At 36.7% G+C, this 7,027-nt stretch overlaps 1 pseudogene; it reads right to left on the reverse strand.

Moving 5' to 3' along the window:
- Positions 1-815: 815 nt before the first annotated feature.
- LOC138177461 (protein limb expression 1 homolog pseudogene) lies at positions 816-2,242 on the reverse strand (annotated as a pseudogene).
- Positions 2,243-7,027: the final 4,785 nt, after the last annotated feature.

A 7,027-nucleotide genomic window follows, 5' to 3' on the forward strand; every position in this document is an offset into this window, starting at 1 on the left:
AAACTGTGCATACCCTTTGATTCACAACCACTACTACATCTGTGATGAGATTAAAAAAAGAATGAGATAATGAGATCAAAAATCAAACAGAAAAAGATTTTACAGAAATATTTATAGCAACTTTTTTCATGTTGGCAAAGAATTGGAAACTGAGGGGATATCCATCAATTAGGGACTGGCTGAACAAGTCATTGTATATGATTGTGATAAAATACTATTGTGATATAATAAATGACAAGCAGGAAAGACTTACATGAACTAATGCAAAGTGAAATCAACAGAACCAGGAGAACATTATACATAGTGAGAGCAATATTGTACAATGATCACCTGTAAATGACTTGGCTGTTGTCAGCAATGCAATGATCCAAGAAAATTATCAAAGACTTATGATGAAAAAAATGCCATCCATCTCCAAAGTAAGAACTAATGGAATCTTAATGTATATTGAAGCATTCTTTTTCTTTATTTATATTTGGGGAGGGGGTTGTCTTCTTTCTTTTTAAATAGAATTTCATTTTTTCCAATTACATGCAAAGGCAATTTTTTTTATTTAATTCAATTCTCTTTATTTATTGGATGCCACTATGTTGTATGATGTATCTCTAGCTTATTATTCCTTGAGGAACTCTGTCACCAACTCTATTGTGAAGGTTATCAACAGAATCCTCTAAAGTTGAAATTTGTTTCTTCTTAGGTTATACAACTGTATATTGTATCTCATCAAAGTCTGTCAGACTTAGTAGATCTTAATGACCTATTCTGTGGGATTTCAATGAGTCATTGAAAAATATCTTTCAAATAATCTTCTCTCTCCTCATCTATGAGACAACTAGGCAGCATAATGCAGAGACTATGGGAATTGAAGTCAGGCAGACTTAGGTTTGAATATTTCCTCTGGCACTTGGTAATTCTGTGATTTTAGGGAGTCATTTAATCTCTCTCAGCCCCAGTTTAATAATAATAATCCCCAAAAGGGATGTCAATTGCATCTCCTTCATTGGTTTATTTTGAGGAATAAATAAGAAAATATATGTAAAGCATTTACTCTTTTCCTCTCCTTTCTTCACAATTTAGTCTTAAACTAGTAGGGGAGAAAAGATGCCTGCATTGGTTGAGAGATTGGATTAGATAATCTCTGAGGTCCTTTTCATCACTAAGGTTCCATCACGGGTGACAGGGCTGGGGTCAGGCTGGGGTAAGGTCCAAATGGAGTAAAACTTCAGTGAGCAGCTACATTTCTCTAAAACCATAACTGTAAGTGGCCAACTTACATGGTCCATCAAAATACCAAAGGATTAGCATGTTCTAGTTCAGCACTTGATGGGTCCATTGGAATTCTGGTTTCAGCTAGTGGTAGCCACATAAAGCAGCCAGACTCATCTGGTCATCCCTTGGTGAAGAGGTATTTTGGTCACTGTAGAGCTGAGCTAGGGCTAAACTCAGGATTTCTTTCTTTTCTTTGTAAAACCAAAGCTCTTGTCCAGCTCTTCTGGCTTCCTCCGGCTCGCTCAGGGCCATCTGCAGCTCTTGAGAGACAATTCCCAGTGAATCTTGTTCCTTCATGGTCCAGTTCAGGGCCATGTGACTCCTTATCCTTTCATCTAAAGAATAATGGGAATAGTAGGAAATCACCTCCTGTCTTGATCACTTGCTTTCCCTAAGGGCTTTCAGGTTTCCATTCCAGTGCAGTAGATGGAAAACAATCATCAGCTCCTGAAATTCCAGCATAGTTTTCCTCATGTTTGACTCCAGCATGTAGTGATAGGCTCCTATGCTTGTGCTTGGGTCATCAGCATCATTTTTAGTGCCGCTTGTGGAGGCGATGGCTTCCTGAATGCTTTCTATAATGAACTCCTTAGTGATCCTTCTAGAGGGCAGTTCATTGAAGAGGGAATTGATCAGGGCCACATTGGCTGCATCCTGTCTCACCTCTGCTCTGCTGAGGCAACACTGGAAGTTACCAAAGCAGCTTCCTCCAGGGAGGGTGATGTAGTTTACAAATGGAGGCCCAGGGGATGGCAGTGACTCATACACCACCAAGCCTTCACTTGGGAACACAGCTCTCTGTTGCTGTTTGCTTTCCCAAAATTATTGCAGCATTGACACAACATTCAAGTCTTTAAATACAAGACCTGGGCCTCTGTGAGGTAAGACTTGGGCAATGATGTGTTTCAGGGATTCCAAGGTTCTATCAATGTTGGTTCTGTCTTTTCGAGACTGCACAAAAGTGTCCTCATGCCTGAATTATTCCAGCCCTGTACTGAATTTGTACAGTTCATTGATGCACTGGATTACCAAAGAATCTCTTTTAACATTTGCCAATCAGACATTGCTCAGAACCTAAAGACCTCTCAGTGGGCCCTCCTCCCTGGCTCACTTATCTTTGTTTTATCGCAAAGGCAATTTTTGAACATCCACCTTTCATAAAATTTTGAGTTTCAAATTTCCTCCTCTTCTCCCTTCCCCCCAAAAGACAATGAGAAATTTGATATAGGTTATATATGTGCTTTCATGTAAAACATTTACATGTTAGTTACATCATGAAAGAAGAAAGAGTTTGCTAAAAAAAAAAAAAAAAGATAATCCAGTTTGTAAAAATAAAAAGCCGGAAAAAAAAATAAAGTGAAAATAGTATGCTTTGATCTGCATTCAGACACCATCTATTCTTCCTATGAATGTAGATAGCATTTTCTTTCCATCATGAGTCTTTTGGAATTGTCTTAGATCATTGTATTGCAGAGAAAAGTCAGTCATAGTTGATCATCACATACTGTTGGTGTTACTGTGTGCAATATTTTCCTGCTTCTGCTCACTTCACTCAGTATCAGTTCATCGTCTTTCAAGGTTTTTCTGAAATCTGCCCGGTCATCATTTCTTATATCACAATAGTGTTCCCTTATATTGATACATTACAACTTGTTCAGTTATTCCCCAATTGATGGGGATAACCTAATCTCCAATTCTTTGCCACCATAAAAAGAGCTGCTACAAATATTTGTTTTCTTTCACAACATGACTAACATGGAAATGTGTTTTACATGACTGAATATATATAAAACATATCAAATTGCTTGAATTTTCAATGAGGTGGGAGAGAAGAGAATCTGGAATTCAAAATTTTAAAAATATGTTGAAAATTGTTTTTACATGTAATTGGGGAAAAATAAAATATTAAATTAAAAATACTGTACTTGGTTATTTGAAATTCAGAAAACTATTACCATTCTAATGCAGGCACATAGAACCTCAGCAATATTGCTTCCTTTTTGCAATTACTAATGTTGAGAGGGATTGTGAAAAGGAAGCAATATGCCGGTTCTGTTAATGACCTACCTGAAATTAAACTGACTCCCCAAGGTGGTGCCCACTACTTAGGAGGGAATCACTGGACTAACTCTTCCATAGGACCCATCATGCTTCTCTATACATATCAGGGATAATTACAGGCATTGAGATTGGATCTGTGATTTCAATAGTGTAGAGAACTCCAAGATAAATCAATTCCTTCTACCAATTCAGGTGCTCACCTCCTCTGCAGCTTATAGTTAGAGCATTGTCTTGAAGCACTGAGAAGAGAAATGACTGGACTAAAATCACAAGTCACTATAGGTGTTAAAGACAGGGCTAGAAGTCATGTTTTCAGGCCTCCAAGGCCAGCTCTCTACTACTCCATTTATGGATTTGTATACACACTTTTCCTCCCAATAGAATGTAAGATCTTTGAAATCAAAGAATACTCATTTTTGTCTTTATATCCCCACACCTAGCATAGTGACTGATATATAACAGTCACTTAGTAAATGCTTACAGAATGATTGATTTAACATGCTGTAGTTTTTACCCTTTGAGTACTCTCTCTTCATATCATTTTTTTTGTAGACTTGCAGTCTAAGTTTAATGTTTTAAGGATAATAACATAAACCCTGCCTACCTCACAAGTTTGTTGTGAGGAAAAAATGAAATTACTTAAAAGTGTTGTACAAATAGAATTTATCCTTTCATTTGTTAAAAGAAGTGAGTTTCCAAGTAGGATTATGCTTATAAGATTCCATAGCAATTGTTCAGAAAAATCAAATCTCTTGATAAGTAATAGTAGGCAGTGCCAGATATGATGGAATGAATGCTGAACTTGGAGGTTATGGAGAGCTGTTTCCCAACCAAGTGTCAGATAATGACCACTCCATGACAGGGCACATCATATAATTTCTCGGAGCCTTAGTTTCCTCACATATAAATTGGAAATAATACTGCCTACTTCTGATTTAGTACCTATATCACAATGCTATAAGGAATGAAGAAGATGATAGATATATTTAAAGCATTTTTGCAAAAATTTAAAACACTATCTAAAGGTCAGTTATTATTATTGTGTCAATGTGACACAAAATCACTTGAGTATTTTAAGTGTTTTATTCAGTTGACAGGTTTTTCTTCACCAAGATAGTCTTTAAGTTCAAATATATGCTTATTGAATAAATGAATAGAAATATTCATTAACAATGCAACAGGTTGAGCATTTAGACCAAGCCTTTAGGGATTTTGTACTAATATAGATTCTTAATTAATAAGAAAATACCTGAAGAATTAGTTGCCTAAATATATTTGTCATTTGGAGAGGGATAGTTTTTTGTAAATCAATAGTTTCGGATCAGCAGTACCCCTTTTAAGGGTAAATAAAAATACATTCAAGATTCTCCTATCCTATATCACCCCATGTATGCTTCATATGCTGGATCAGCAGTTAATTATCTTGATCACTGGTGGAAAAGTTCATTAATGCTTCTAGGAAATTGAATAGTTTCTGTAATGGAAAGGGAAAAAAAACCTGTAAGACATTCTAGATAGAGAATCACATTATAGGTTGAGTAATATGTACCTTTGTAATGGGAATGTAAATTTGGAAGATCTTCCCTGCCCCTAGGCTAAAGTGCACCTGGAGCCTGGGGTAGGAGGCTTGTTTTTCAGTAGATACTTTTTGATTGGCCAGTGGGTCCAAAAGGTTGTTACATTCTCTGAGCCAGGAGAAGGCTATATAAGCCCTGATGTGAGGCTTTGTTTTGGGGGCTCACTTTGAGAAGTGTTCTGTGATTTGATCTGGATTCTGGGAAGCCGCTGTCCAGAGGCCCCTCTCCCTCCCCACCCCCCTTTGAAAAACCCAGATGTGAAACCCAGATGTTGACTGGGTATGGATGTAATGGTTGGACAGTTGTTTGGAAATCTGTCTACTTGATCTGTTTCTGTCTTGATAATTCTGTCTGTGTATTCTGAAGTTCGGGGTGCTGACCTTTTTCCCCTGAACAAGGTAAACGATACATGTTTGACTGATTAAAGTAAGCTTGTTAACCCATTTGGAGTTGCTTTCCTTTATCAAAGCAGATTCAAGAACCTGTGGTGGCAGCAAACCCTGAGGACGCTTGGGGTGCTTGCCGCTACAACCTTGTAAAAAACTTGAAATCCAAAAAATGTGAGAACATGAATACCAAATCACCCCAGACAGACTTTGTGATATATGCAGTTTTTGTTTCATTTTTAAACTTTATTTCCTTCAGCTATAAAGTTTTCCAGTCTACTATTTGAAATAGAATTTTTAGGACAAATTATCTTGGAGCTAGCAAATATTATTCTGACTAATTCAAATAGCATATGAATACTTTAGAGATGAATATAAGTGTATGCACACATGTGTATGAGTATGTGTGTATTAGAAGATTGTTTTGTAATTCAATTGTAACAAGATTTCCTAGCATGGATACCTTTATGAGGTGAGAATTCTCTTTGAGTTTTAGAATCAATTAACTAAATGTGTAAACTCATTATGAACAATTCCTAGACACCTCTATGGAATTAATCAATCAAATAAGATATAAATTATGTAAGAAGAATAAAGTATTTTGAGCCATTGGAAGAAAGTACATGATGGGATGAATTGGGATTGGTTGAAAGACTTACTCATACCTCTGGATCAAGATATTTCAGAGAAGAGATTCAAGCAGAAAATAAATTAATCTTTGAGTATACTTTGAGGAGCCAGACCCTTGAGATTATAACTACACAGACATGGGTAAAGGGGGGCGGGGAGAATAAGGGAAATAAATTCAGTGACAGTGTCCTGCTGCTGCTGCTGCTGTTGCTACTACTACTAGTACTAGTACTACTACTACCACTACTACTACTACTGCTACTGCTACTACTACCACTACCACTGCCACCACATCACATACCACACGTCACTGACCATGTCATGAAAGAGGAAGAGACTAAAATACCATGCATCCAGTTAGAAAGTGAGAAGACAAATGACATACTAAAGAAAGTCAGGTTCAGGAAGCATGTCCTATTCTGAGGAGGGTGTATACATATACATGTGGTTTTATAAATCCATATGGATTATATACATGTGCACATGTGTATATATATATATATATATATATATATAACATAGCTACAAATCAAAGGATCTTTTTTAAAGAAACATGATAGCTAATGTTATACAGTTATAAACTTTTTTTACATACATTATCTCATTTGATCTTTGCAACAACTCTGTGAAAGAGGTTTTATAGCCATTATTATCCTTATTTTATAGATGAGGAAAAAGGAGACTCAGGTAGCTATGTGATTTATCAAGGTTCTTACCCATGCAATCAATCCAGAAGCATTTATTAAGCATATGTACCAAGCCCAGTACCAAGTGCAAGGTAAATGCATAGGTATAAAGTATTAGAGACAGGATTTGAATTCAGGTTTCCCTGATTCAAAGTCCATTCTGCAGCACTCCATCAAGTTCATCAGTAAAGTTATTAAGCACTTATTATATAACAGACAGGGGCAGCTAGGTGGCACAGTGAATGGAATTTAGGGCCCATAGTAAGGAAAATTTATCTTCCTAAATTCAAATCTGGCCTCAGACACTAGCTGTGTGACCCTGCCCAAGTCAATCAACCCTGTTGGCCTGAGTTTCCTCCTCTGTAAAATGAGCTGGAAGAAGAAGTAGCAAACCATTCCAGTATCTTTGCAAAAAAAA

This window comes from Petaurus breviceps, unplaced genomic scaffold (genome assembly GCF_028583685.1).
Source record: "Petaurus breviceps papuanus isolate PSGF00001 unplaced genomic scaffold, PetGlider_PUasm1.0 90416, whole genome shotgun sequence".
NCBI lineage: Eukaryota > Metazoa > Chordata > Mammalia > Diprotodontia > Petauridae > Petaurus > Petaurus breviceps.